We start from the raw sequence: 13,674 nt of genomic DNA on the forward strand, positions 1-13,674 counted from the left end.
ATACCCAGTAGTAGAATTACTGGATCATACGATAGTTCTATTTTTATTTTTTTAAGGACTCTCTATACTGTTTTCCATAGTGGTCGCACCAATTTACATTCCCGCCAACAGTGCACGGCAGGGGGAGGGGGGAGTGTCTTCTCAGACAAGGTAAACAAAAGCAAAAATAAAGTATTAGGACTCCACCCAACTGAAAAGCTTCTGCACAGTGAAGGAAACCATCAGCAAAATTAAAAGGCAACCCACTGAATGGCAGAAGATATTTGCAAATAATATATCTGAAAAGGGGTCAATATCCAAAATATATAAAGAACTCATACAACTCAACACCAAAGAAACAAAAAATCTGATTTAAAAAAATGCGCAGAAGTCTTGAATAGACATTTTTTCAAAGAAGACATTCAAATGGCCAACAGACACATGAAAAGATGCTCAACATCATTAATCATCAGGCAAATACAAATCAAAACCACAATGAGATATCACCTCACACCAGTCAGAATGACTAACATCAAAACCACAATCATGTCTTTCCACATTCCTCTGGCCAAGCTCAGGTCCAATTCCATAGAAATATTTGCTTCTTCATGGAGATGGGGGAAAGAGAATGACTATTTTCTGAACAAAGAGGTAATCCAACACATCTTCCCCCCCCATAATTCAGAAAATGACAGTAATTAAGAGTGACAAAAATAAAAATTACTGGTTAAACTATCATCCAGAGATCACCAGTATTAATCTTTGGTGTACAGTCCTCCCGTTTTTTTCTTTCTGGGCACAAAGTGAAGTGAGTGGTGGGAAGGCATTAGTAAAGGAGTCCTGGGGAGGGACGAAGGGGAGAGCCTAGGGTAGTTCCCACAGTGTAGTGGGATATTAGTTAAAACAGTCTGTTTCTGGGCCTAAGCTCACGCTAAGTGGCTACAGAATGGTGGCTGTATTCATTAGCCATTCTGAACCCCAGTTTTCATCTGTAAAATGGGGCTAACAACTGTGTCTACCTCATGTGTAGGCATGAAGATTAAATGAGTTATTAAATGTAGATAGAACTTGCAACATGATGAATGCTCAGGAAAATTTAGCCACTATCCACAAATAAAACATAGCAGGGTTTTATTTTTTAGTACTGGCCTATTTATTTTCTATTCATTATCCATACTTTGTTCTCTCATTGGCAACCCAAGGGGCTCTTTTCCTGCCTAAAGCATAAATAAACACTTCAAACAGAATCCTGGCCATAATGCAAGAGAGAAAGATTTGGACGCTTGCTTAGAGTGGCAAGAGCCTCCCAGAGGCTCTCAGAGCCTGGATCAGGGGTCATGTAGTACTTCCTAAAATAATTTTTGGAAATCTATGTGTCCTCTTGCACATTTTTAACTTCACATCTAAGATTTCTCATAATGAGTTTAAATGGATATAATGGCTGGCATTTGATAAAAAATAAGGTTATAGTACTCTTTTAAATATCCAGTGAAATTTAAGTAACCAAAAAGATTCTAAATAATACACCAACAATTTCTTCCTGGACATTCAGGAATTTTGCATTTTTTGATTTATTCTCCCTTGAATTCATATTTTAATTATATTTTAAACATAAAATTTTATCCTAATATAACCTATTTTTTATTCTTGAAAGACTTTTATTGATAATCTCACCATTATTCTTTGTAAAGAAAATGTATGTATTTTTACATGCAAAGTTTCTTTGAAGGGTTATAAACATTCAAAAAAGTTTTTCAGGCTGAAGTTATTAGTAGTATTATTACTGTGCATCATAAATATGGTTTTAAATTGCTGCATAATTATTGAACATTAAAAGTAAAATTTTAATGTTTCTTATTGAGATTAGTGATTTTTTTTCAGTTAGCTTTTGTCTCTGTGAATGCATAAGAAATTGCTAGAGTCGACAGAGTTCTGCACAAATTATATTCTGATTTGGTTTGTTTTATAGATGTGAACAGAAGAAATTATTTTCACAGAAATCAGTAGAGGGGAATGGAAGGAAGTTTTATTTCTTTTTCATAGAAGTATCATGTAATTTCTTAAATGCCAAAAGTCACGGTGATCTATTATCAAAAAATTATTTTTAATTATAGACTGTTGGACACATCTTTGAAGGCCAAAATTATAATGGTATGTCACCAAAAATTACTTTTAGCCATTTTTAATTCTCATTTCAAATTGGCAAAAGCAAAGAATTGGAAACCACCTGATTTGGATTTGATTTGAAACATAATTTGTTGCCTGTCATTTTAGTCCATGCTTTCTTAATATCCCGGACATAACCAAAAAAACACTTTACAAACACATACTAATTGACTCTAAATTATACCTATTACTCTTTTGTTTAGAGGAATCATTTAATCCAACACACACAAAAGAGAGAAAAATCAAAATGTTACTATATTCTTTCTAATACAATATTTTTGTATGAAATTCTTTATATCTTATATGCTTTAAATATATTTTTATCAATATTTTGGCATTGTAAAATTAACTAATTAAATTTATGGAGAATGTCTGTCCTATAAACGAATCAGCGTAGCATCCCTAAGCTAATCAGACTTACATTCTGTCAGAAAAATTTTGCCTTCCTGTTTCGATTTAAGCAAATGTATCAATTCACTTTTCAAGTGTCCTTATTAAAAGCTTCGAGGAAATAAGTTATATATAGAGACTTCCATAAGCAGTCATGAGGATTAAAATGATGTCAATCATGAGTAATTAATGTGTTATGAAAATAACGTAATAAACCAGTAAGCCTATTACTTAATTTGTAATAATTTAGTGAAATGTTTAGCTAAAACTGTAAGTTCTTTATAAAGAGGGAGGGAGGAATAGGGTAAGATCTGGAGATCTTTTAGTATATATTTGAGGATTTATCAATTAGCTGTTGATATAGTATGGTTGCAAAACAACCAACCACGTAACATTAGTGTCCTATAACAATAAACATTTATTTCTCACGTTTATTTCTAGCATCAACTGATCTAGGCTAGCCTGGACTGGGTGGCTCTTCTATTCTTAGTGAGACTCCTTAATTTGTTTGGGAGTAGGCTGATCTAGGCTGTTCAGAGGACTGGCCCAGCTTTTTAGCACATATCTCTCAACTGTTTTTTTCTAAGATGAGCAGGTTAGCCTGGGCATGTCCTTCACAAGGTGATGGCAGAATCAAGAAAGAATAAGTGTTTTCAAGCACTTAAGTCTCTTGTGGCTTCAGATAGAAATTGGCCTGTAGTTTCTCATTCTATTGGCCACAGCAGGTCACCAAGCCAAACCTGAGGAGTGGGAAATCATGCTGGGTCCTAGAGACAGCATTCAACACAGCTGCATGGGAACATGAATACCGGAAGGAATGGAGAATGGAGGGAATAATTCAGTCTACCACTGTGTGCACAAAAGATTTTGTGGACTCCAGCTATTGGAAATAATTAAATGTGAATCAAATATAAATATCAGACGTAATTCAATTGAGTTCATTAGTTACCATGATTAAACATTTCCTGTAGGCCCCCAAAAAAAGGAAAAAGAGAAAAGCACATATTGCCAAAATCTAATCAATCTGGCAACTGGCATGTAGTTTTATTTATTTATTTATTTTTTGTTAGTAGGAGGTAGAAAATATTCTACATTTTATAACATGAAATAAAATTAGGATCACCAATAATTGCTATAAATATTTCCTTTTTACAAAATAGTTTGAAATATCTTATTGGATAAGTGTGTCAAATTTGAAATAAATTATGTTAAAGCTTTACCTCTGAGTTTTAACCAACATACATTGAAAAAGTTGGGTCATCTGAAAAATTTTCCAGTTACAGTTAAAAGAACCAATATCACTCACCTGTACTACCTCGGCTATTTGAAAGTTACTTTCTTTCAAACTAAATAACATGTCTTAAGGATGAGATTGGAAAAGGGTAGAAAAAATCGCTTACATTTAAGTAAGTGTTGCTTTTGTGCTTTTCTTATGGATGGCCACTTTGCTTTGCTCGCAGCCCTTTCTCTCTCTGCGGTGATGCATTCTTTGATCTTGGTAGGGGAATAAGAAGCAAGTTCTTAAATACCTGTCTTTCCTGCACACACTCCAGTCTATCATATATCTGAATTCCAACATGGGTCCAAATACCCAGTTCTTACAGAAACACATGTAGGAGGACAAGGACTGGATGTATTGCGACTTTACAACGCAGTTTAAAAATTATCAGGCATGTCTCTACCCCTTGTGTTTTATGTTTTTTTACTCAAATTAATTCTGTGTGCTTTTTTTCCCTCCTGCATGAATTTTGTGATCATTTTGTCAAGTTCAAGCAATATCTTTTTAAGATTTTGTTTGAAATGTGTTTAGATATGTAGATTAACCTGTACCTATCAGGACTTTGCCATAATTGTTTTCCTATTCAGGATTATGACATCCACATAATTTATTTATGTATTAAAGAGTCATTAATAGTCACAAGCTAAACTTTGCCTCGTCTCCAGAAGTTCTTCACATTCCCTTCTTAGTTTATTATTTGATATTCCTATTTCTACTCTTGGGAATGAAAATTATTTTAAATTATAATTACTGATTCTTTTTCTTAATAGGAAAGAATCTCAGAACACATATTGTCTAGGTTGTTAGTATTTAAATGGATGGCCTCAGGATTTTTACAGTCAGGGAATTTTAACTAACATTTAATAAAGTAAATATTAATTATACTTTTGAAATGCATATAAGTTTTATCTTTATTTAACAATGTAGGAACTTGTAAATGACATTCAAACTTTTAAAATTATCCACTGCTAAATTTTCAGTGTCTGTAGTTTGAAAGATCTCTGCTTTCTACTTATTATTTGTTGGTTGTAATGAGCCATTCAGAATTTCAAAGATCTAAGTCTGTTCTCTAAATTAAGTATATAGACACAATTGGATATGTTTGGCTGATTGTTGTCTCAATGAAGTATAATTGCCTTTGTCCATCCTTATAAAGATATTTTTAGCAATTCAAAATAAGAAAAAAATGTTCTGAATAAGCTTTTATTAGAATTTCCAAGGAATATAGAAAGGGTTTTATGGTTCTGTTAATTTCCTTTTAAGATTTCTCTTCTACAACTACAATAAAATATGTGTCACAGGAATAGATTTTGATGTACCTGAAAAAGTCAGATTTATAACCTTTGGTTAGAATAGGGGAAATTTATATATTTGATGTGGATCCAACTATAAGAATATATGGGTGATTTAAGCAACTGTCATACAGAGATTCAAAGGACAACATTTTGCTTCAAATTTATTACAGAAAAAATGTGTTGTTTTAAAATATTTTTAGTTCAAAGATTGATGGAATCAGTAGTTGTTCAAAAAGTATTGTCAATCTTTCTCTAAAGTCAACCACCAACAATACAACAAAAAGAAATATAACCCATTGCCAGTGTCATTAGCAGTCACCTTACTCAGTGCCGACTGAAAACTGATGGCCAAAATAGAGAATGACTCCTTTAATTTGCTCACATTCATCTTGAAAGTCAAAAGAATGAATGGACTATTTTCAAAAGATGGGAATAGGCAATTTATCTTTGCTCATACTGGATGAACTATGCCTGCCCATCAGCCCCTATACATAAAGTAAGTAGAAATAAAGAGTGTGGGGGGTGGGGGTAATGGGGGAAAATGACAATGTTGGAGGGGGAGAAAAAATAACAAGGTTTTAATAAAGGATGACAGAATATTAGAGATAAAATTTTTAAAAGGAGGAATCATAATAAGACTGAGAAGTAAAATCAAAGAAAGCAGTAAAAGAAGAATGGAATAAACAGACATGCTGTAATGAACCAGAGACAAATATCATCATGGTAAAAAGAGGGAGGGAACCTGTGGAACTCAAAAAAAGAAATGGGGCAGCTGAGTGGCTCAGTCAGGTAAGCATCTGCCTTCGGCTCGGGTCATGATCCCAGGGTCCTGGGATTGAGCCCCACATTTGGCTCCCTGCTCAGCGGGGAGTCTGCTTCTCCCTCTCCCTCTGCCCCTCCCCACCACTCATGCTCTCTCTCTCCCTATGTCTCTCTCTCTCTCAAATAAATAAATAAAATCTTTTTTAAAGAAGAACTAGAGTATCATCACAGTTTAAAATCCAGAACCTCTGATGTTATTGGATTATAACCCGTATATAAAATAAGTGTCTATGAGTCCATACTGATATAAGTTGAATAAACAGATCAATGAGAAGAAACAGCTTTTTCTTATTGAAAAATTCCTATTAATAAACATAAGAAGGATAAAGGAAAAACTAAATTAGCATTGACAAACACCATAATAATAATAATAATCGTTGCAGGCATGATCCACCAATGGATGTTAAAATTAGTGAGCGAAACTTTGAGGGGAAATTGAATATTTGCATACTCTTAAATATTTTCTCCAAGATATTTATTAACTACAAATGGGCAAAGAGTAACTTCCAGTGGAGAAACTGAAGACCTAAAGACAGAACCTTAGCCAAGTGATCACCTGTAATATCACCAATAATAAGACTTATTGACATTAGGTACCCGCTGATATGACTGAGAAGGGCAAAAAAAAAATCACTTCTCTGTCTGAACATGTATAACCTCATGTGAATAACATAAAAAAATGAGGGATATTCTATAAATTACATGACTGATACTCTTCAAAAATATCAAGGTCCTGAAAGATGAAGACTGAAGGACATTCAGTCTTGGACAAAGGAGACAAGACAACTAAATGCAGTGTGGAATCTTGGACCAGAACTGGAGAAGAGAAAAGTAATTAGTGGAAAACCTGGTGAAGTTTGAATAAGGTCTGTATTTTAATTAACAGTAGTGTACCTATATTAATTTCCTGGTTCTGGTCATTTTGCTGTGGTTATGTAGGATGCTAACATTAGGGGGCGCTGGGTGAAGGGCATATGGAAGCTACTATTTTGCAGCTTTTCTGTAAATTTAAAATTATTTTAAATAAAGGTTAAAAAAATTCTGGGCCTCAAGCAAAAACTTTAGACAAGACTTCTGTTGTAGGTATAATGTACTGATACATTTATTCGTGTTTGGTGTTTGCTGTTTTTCGATAATTCCGGTGACATTTTACTTTAGCATCTGCATCCTTTATAAGGAGTGATTATGCTCCTTTTCCTCAAGAGTGATCGCAGGGCACTGGAATTCTCAGCTCCCACCAAGATTCTGAATTCCAGATGTGGCAATGTAACAAAGACATAGAAGAGCAACAACCTCCTGGTAACTCTATGGACTTGGGTAATTATTAAACTAGTAGCAATCATAACAGATTCATGTGAAGGGCACCTGCCTCTTCTCCTGATACCAGGTAATTCTGGATCCCTTTATTATGATGGGAGTGAAAAGGAGAATAACCCCCAAATTTACTTACATTCCCATCAAATGTCTGAATGGAGGTTCCAATCAGATTACTGATTTAAAGAAAATAATAATTCATTTCTTGCACCTTCAAGATCGTGGATTAAGATTTATACTCACTAACTCTCCTAAATCTTGTTAATTATTAAATAAATAAAATCATGGTAAAGAAACACATTTTTCTTTTTTCTGGAATAACATATAAAGCAGAAGTTCTCTGACTTGAAATGCTATTTCCAAATCCCTCTGCTCAGACTTTGGAAAAATCCCATTTTTTAAAAAAGATTTATTTATTTATTTATTTATTTATTTATTTATTTATTTATTGGAGGGGGTGAGGCACAAGGGGGAGTGGCAGAGGGAAAGGGAGTGAGAATCCAAGCAGACTTCATGCTGAGCGCAGAGCTGGACATGGGGCTCCAAGCAGGTTCAATCCCATGACCCTGAGATCAAGACCTGAGCTGAAACCAAGAGTCAGATGCCTAAGCAACTCCACCACCCAGGTGCCCCTTACTATTGATTAGTATGTTCAAGTACCTATAAAATACAGTATCTCCACGCACTTTTTCCTTGTTTTGAGATTTGAGAGAATTGGCAATTTTCTTTTTTTTTTTAAGATTTTTTTTTTATTCATTAGAGACACAGAGATACAGAAAGAGAGAGAGAACATGAGCAAGGGGAGAAGCAGAGGGAGGGGGAGAAGCAGGCCCCCTGCTGAACAGGTAGCCGGATGCGGGGCTTGATCCCAGGACCCTGGGATCATGACCTGAGCCAAAGGCAGACGCTTAACCATCTGAGCCACCCAGGCACCCCATGAATTGGCAATTTTCATGATGAGTTGCCATTTCTGTGACTTTGAGACTTAAATTGGTGTGCTTTATGGCATCAGATTCAGAGAAGGCACCTGACAAGCTCATCAAACAGGTCATGAAACATTTCAGTAACCACTTTCTCCACTTAGCAACCAAGTGACTATCGCCCTCTTGTTTGGTTTAGACAAGTAAGCAACTGTGAATTTACAGAGAACTTTGATATTTACTCGATTCTACTAAAGTTCAGAAAAGAAGTTCCCAGGGTTGTACTCCATCACTACCAATTTCTTTTTCTCCATGGTGTGTGAGTGCATTTCACTGAGGAAAGAAGAGTTTGATAGATGGCTTATCCAGAAAATAAATAACACAGTGTTTGCCAATTGCTGCTGTCTTTTATGCCTGGGTAAACTAGATTTGCATTAGAACCCAGCCACAATTTACCAACATAATTTATGGTGCTTCTAAAAGAAGTTGTTTTTTTTTTTTTTTTCCTTAATCACCCAGGTTCATTCTTATTGTCACATTAGTGACTTAGAGGTTTCTATTTCCCCCTTGAAATCATCAGTTTAAGAATTTATGGTTGTATCCAAAGTAAATATTCTTTAATTCAGCACAAATACTTTATAATGACATTATCCTTGACTCACATGGCTTTCACTGGGCTTTGGAGCTAGAAAAATTTTAACTCTGATCAGTACTTAGAAGCTGTACTAACTAGAAAATTAGGGTTATACGTTTGTCCTCTGAGATTTACAATGTAATATCAACACTGGGTTACAACGTGGGTTGTCAATGACAAAAAAAGGATTGAAAACTTGGCCACAATACTTTTTGGTAAGCAAATTATATTTGTTAATATAGATATAAGATAGTTTGTCAACTGGAATGAAAGCACAGCTATCTTAGAGTGAAACCATTAAAATCTTGAGTTATCTAACTCTTCTTCCTCAAATTTCATGGTCTCCAAGCATGTCCATGATTTCCATGTTGATCTTCAGCTCTTTGTCATTCAACATATAGAATGAATAACCTAGCAAGAGAGAATGTATTCATTCTCCTGTATTTCCACACCTCCTGACTATAATTTCTCTTGGTAAATAAGTAAAATATCAACCACTTATTTTTTTCTAACGTGCCTAAGAGAACAGAGTATTGTTGTGAATACTCCCAGAATGTTTATGTTTATCTATCATTTGGCTTTCTGGAGTCTGTCTCAGTGAAATGTGAATCTGATCTGGCCATCCCTAGGTACTGAAAGAGGAAGTCTTTGGGGTCTTCAAAGCAAGGATTGAGCCCCAATCACCCTTACTTGAAATCATAATGCTGTATCACTTCCAAGTTTATTCTTTTATTGATTTGCATGGAATAACATATTTGTGTTATTTACTAGCTATGTGATTTTAGGCAAGTTATCTAGACTTTGCCAAACCATTTTTCCTTAATCCTAAATGAAACCAATAATTTGTACCTTGCAGAGATGTTTGGATTAATTACAATACTTAGGAAGTGTACAGCATTTTGTTGGGTACATAATAAATAATAATAAGTGATAGTAAAAATAAAATATAATGAGTTCTGGGGCACCTGGATGGCTCAGTTGGTTAGAGCAACTGCCTTCAGCTCAGGTCATGATCCTGGAGTCCCTGGATGGAGTCCCTCATCGGGCTCCCTGCTTGGCAGGGAGTCTTCTTCTCCCTCTGACCCTCCCCCCTCTCATGTGGTTTCTCTCTCTCATTCTCACTATCTCAAATAAATAAATAAAATCTTTAAAAAATATAACAAGTTCAATACAAATTAATGGTTTTATAAAACTCTATCACCTTTCACTGTGAAGTGAAGACAAATCTAAGAGCATAGCCTTAAAAAAATCTTCATTGGAATATCATCTTAAGCAAATATATCTTATTTACTTTATGGAAGTCATATTCCCCAAACCTGAACATTGAAGACAATATTATTGGACATCTCGTCCAATTTCATCACAAATGAATCCCTACTAGAACTTCACTTAGATTATTTAAAAACCTTTAGTGATTGAGAAAAGACCACTTTATAAAACACATTCCATTCTCTAAATTTGGGTAAACCTGCTCATGAAGATGAAATGCGTCTTTGTAACATCTGTCTTTTGATTTTATTAGTCTCTAAGTAACAAATGATACAAATAATTCCTCTTCAAAAACTCCTACCATGTTTTTGTTAATTTTTTTTCCAGGTTGAGCATTCAAAATTTCCTTATTATTCATATTTCATAGTTTCTAAGTTCTTTACCATCTTTTATTTTTTAATTTACATTCAATTAATTAACATATAATGTATTATTAGTTTTAGAGTGAGAGTTCAGTGATTCATCAGTCTTATAAATACCCAATGCTCATTACATCACGTGCCCTCCTTACCGTCCATCCCCCAGTTACCCCATCCCTCCACCTCCCTCCCCTTTTTCAAATGAGCCCATACAGTTTGGGACAGGACTTGCATTCAGTTTGTTTCCTATGATTTTGAGTCTCTTATGGTTTGTGCCCCTCTCTGATTTTATGTTATTTTTCCCTCTCTTCCTCTATGATCCTCTGCCTTGTTTCTCAAATTCCACATATGAGTGAGATCATATGATAATTGTCTTTCTCTGACTGACTTATTTCGCTTAGCATAATACCCTCTAGTTCTATACACATCATTGCAAATGGCAAGATTTTATTTTATTTTTTCTGATGGCCGAGTAGTATTCTATTGTGTGTGTGTGTGTGTGTGTGTGTGTGTGTGTGTGTGTATCACATCTTCTTTATCCATTCATCTGTTGATGAACATCTGGGCTCTTTCCATAGTTTGGCTATTGTGGATGTTGATCCTATAAACAATGGGGTGCAGGTGTCCCTTTGGATCACTACATTTATATCTTTGGGGTAAATACCTAGTAGTGCAATTGCTGGGTCATAGAGTAGTTCTATTTTCAACTTTTTGAGGAACCTCCGTACTGTTTTCCAGAGTGGCTACATGAGCTTGCTTTTTCACCAACAGTTTTTTACCATCTTTTAAATGTAAGATGAACCATCTCCACGTGACTAGTCCATAAGTGGTCTGACAATGGCAGTGAACAATGGGAAAATGGGTCTATTGCCTTCATTGATTGAAATACTGCCCCCCCACTCTTGCAGCTTAATAATAAATTAATGTGCATTCACTTGTTTTAAGCATCCAATCACAATTTTTTTTGTTCACACTGAGCTTATAGACAACTAAGGTCTTTTTTTTTTTTTTTTTACAATAACTACTATCAGAGTAGACCTTCCCCAAGCACAATATCTGAGTATGATATTTTTAACCCTGACTACAGGCCTCCATAGTCTTCTTAAATATAATCTCCTTGATTTATTTTTGTCCAATATAATATTTATTCCTTTCAGATTTATTCAGACATAGGGTATGATACTCATTATATTATCAAGCAATTCACAAATATTAAACAGGATAAGAAAGTTGATCTGATAACCACCAAGCTGTACAACGGGCTTGACTTTAAAGAATTCACTGGTAATCCTCTATGTAGAAATTTGAAGAGAGGTAGAACATAAAATTCTTATACTGAAATTATTGGTAACTTTCTTATACATAGTTTACTTATTATAAAAGATTCAAAAGGACACATAGAATAATGAATTAAAAAACTTATACTTGATTCATTAGTGGTTCAAATCAAAATAGTTGAATGCTTCCATGGTCTAGACTCAGCACTTTATCAGGCACTAGTGTCATTTACAAAATTTGAGTATATAAGTCAAATAATAACTAATATTTTTATTTTAAGGTTACTTAGCTCCACCATAGTAGCCTCCAAAATATTGATTAGTCAGTTCAGTTAAGCAATATGTTTAATCACAGCATAGTAACAGAAATCTGTTTACTACTAATTTATTACTAAATGCTCCCTAGGCTTCATTCCATGCAATAATTCTTAGTATGTTAAACTATAAAATGAATGCAAGTCCTGTCCCAAACTGTATGGGCTCATTTGAAAAAAATTAAATTTCAAGCTAATGGTATGCTCTAGTGGGCTCCTTCTCTACCTTAAATCTTGTTATCATTCCGAGGGAGCAGACTTCAAGCATTCTTAGACCAGAATTCAAATGTATCTTCTCGGTACATTAGCTTCTTACTTCACCAAACACCCTGGGCCTGTCATCATTCCAAACCGCTTCTCTCTGTCTCCTCTAAGTATTCCCCACTAACTGAAATGCTTCTACTTTCAGTGGTTTATTAGATACACTTTTCTAGGGCCCAGAAGATTCTCCCCTCTAGCTTCCTATACTAATGTGGCTAGTTACATTACTAAACCTACCACATAATGTTTTGTCTTCCCCACTAGTTGCAGCATCTTTGAGGGCAGAGATCCTGAATCATTCATCTTTGTGTCTCTATGACATAATAGAGGGCACAAGTGAAAGGTGCTCAATGAATTTGAATGAATGAAAAGCAAAATGTGGTGTTCATTGGTGAAATCAGAGCACTGAAGAAGTCCAAAAGAGAGAAATGAATTGTGAATGGTGTCATGAAGTACATGACATTTGAAATGGATCTTGAAAGATACACATGATTTGGAATGGCACCATGATATAAAATGAAGGGATGGTGCATTTCAGAAGAGAGATGTAATAAGCCATGACTAAAGATCAAAGAGTTTCACTGCAAGAATGCATTCAAAATTAAACTAATGTAGGAGAACCTGGTAGAATAAGTGAGAACAAAATATTCTTTAACTTCTGACATGGATGATAGGTCTCAAAGGATAATCAAGAGGACCTAATTAGCTGAGCAAAAGGATGTCTTTGTGATTGAAAAAGAAACATTATCTTTTGCATTCATAGAAGGCACATAAGAATATTAAATGCAAAAATTCTTATAGAAGAAAAGATTTTTTAAAAAATGTAAATAATATATTTCAAATATGAGTAGTATTAGTTACATTTTTGTGTTGGTAAACAGATGAATAGATGCATCATGTGTAAATGACTAAAATATAACAAATATGAAGACATTAAAAACTGGAAAATGCTGGTCAATCAACAATTATTGAGCTACTTCTCTTTTCATTACTGTGGAAGATACAACTGAAGCAGAAAATAAGACACTTTACCTTAAAAAGCTTAAAATCCAATTAGGGGCACCTGGGTGGCTCAGTTGGTTGAGCAACTGACTCTTGGTTTTGGCTTAGGTCATGATCTCAGGGTCATGAGACTGAGCCCTGTGTTGGGCTCTGCACTCAGCATGGAGTCTGCTTGAGATTCTTTCCCCCGACCCTGCTCTCTACCTCCCCCAACTTGCACTCTCTTTCTCTCTCTAAAACAAATAAATAAATGAAATCTTTTATAAAAAAGTAGTAAGCATAGGGTGCCTGGGTGGCTCAGTTGGTTAAGCAACTGCCTTTGGCTCAGGTCATGATCCTGGAGTCCTGGGATCGAGTCCCACATCAGGTTTCCTGCTCAGCAGGGAGTCTGCT

The 13,674-nt window shown here is 34.9% G+C and overlaps 1 long non-coding RNA gene across 2 annotated transcripts in view; it reads left to right on the plus strand.

Annotated features, from left to right (window-relative positions):
• The first annotated feature begins 7,188 nt into the window (after window positions 1-7,188).
• LOC113911501 overlaps window positions 7,189-13,674 on the plus strand; it is a 61,506-nt gene continuing 55,020 nt past the window's right edge. For both annotated transcript variants that reach the window (XR_003516496.2, XR_003516495.1), the window contains exon 1: window positions 7,189-7,318. This is a non-coding gene — a long non-coding RNA (uncharacterized LOC113911501). The remainder of the gene's footprint in view (window positions 7,319-13,674) is intronic.

This window comes from Zalophus californianus, chromosome 12, assembly GCF_009762305.2.
Source record: "Zalophus californianus isolate mZalCal1 chromosome 12, mZalCal1.pri.v2, whole genome shotgun sequence".
NCBI classification, from domain to species: Eukaryota; Metazoa; Chordata; class Mammalia; order Carnivora; family Otariidae; genus Zalophus; species Zalophus californianus.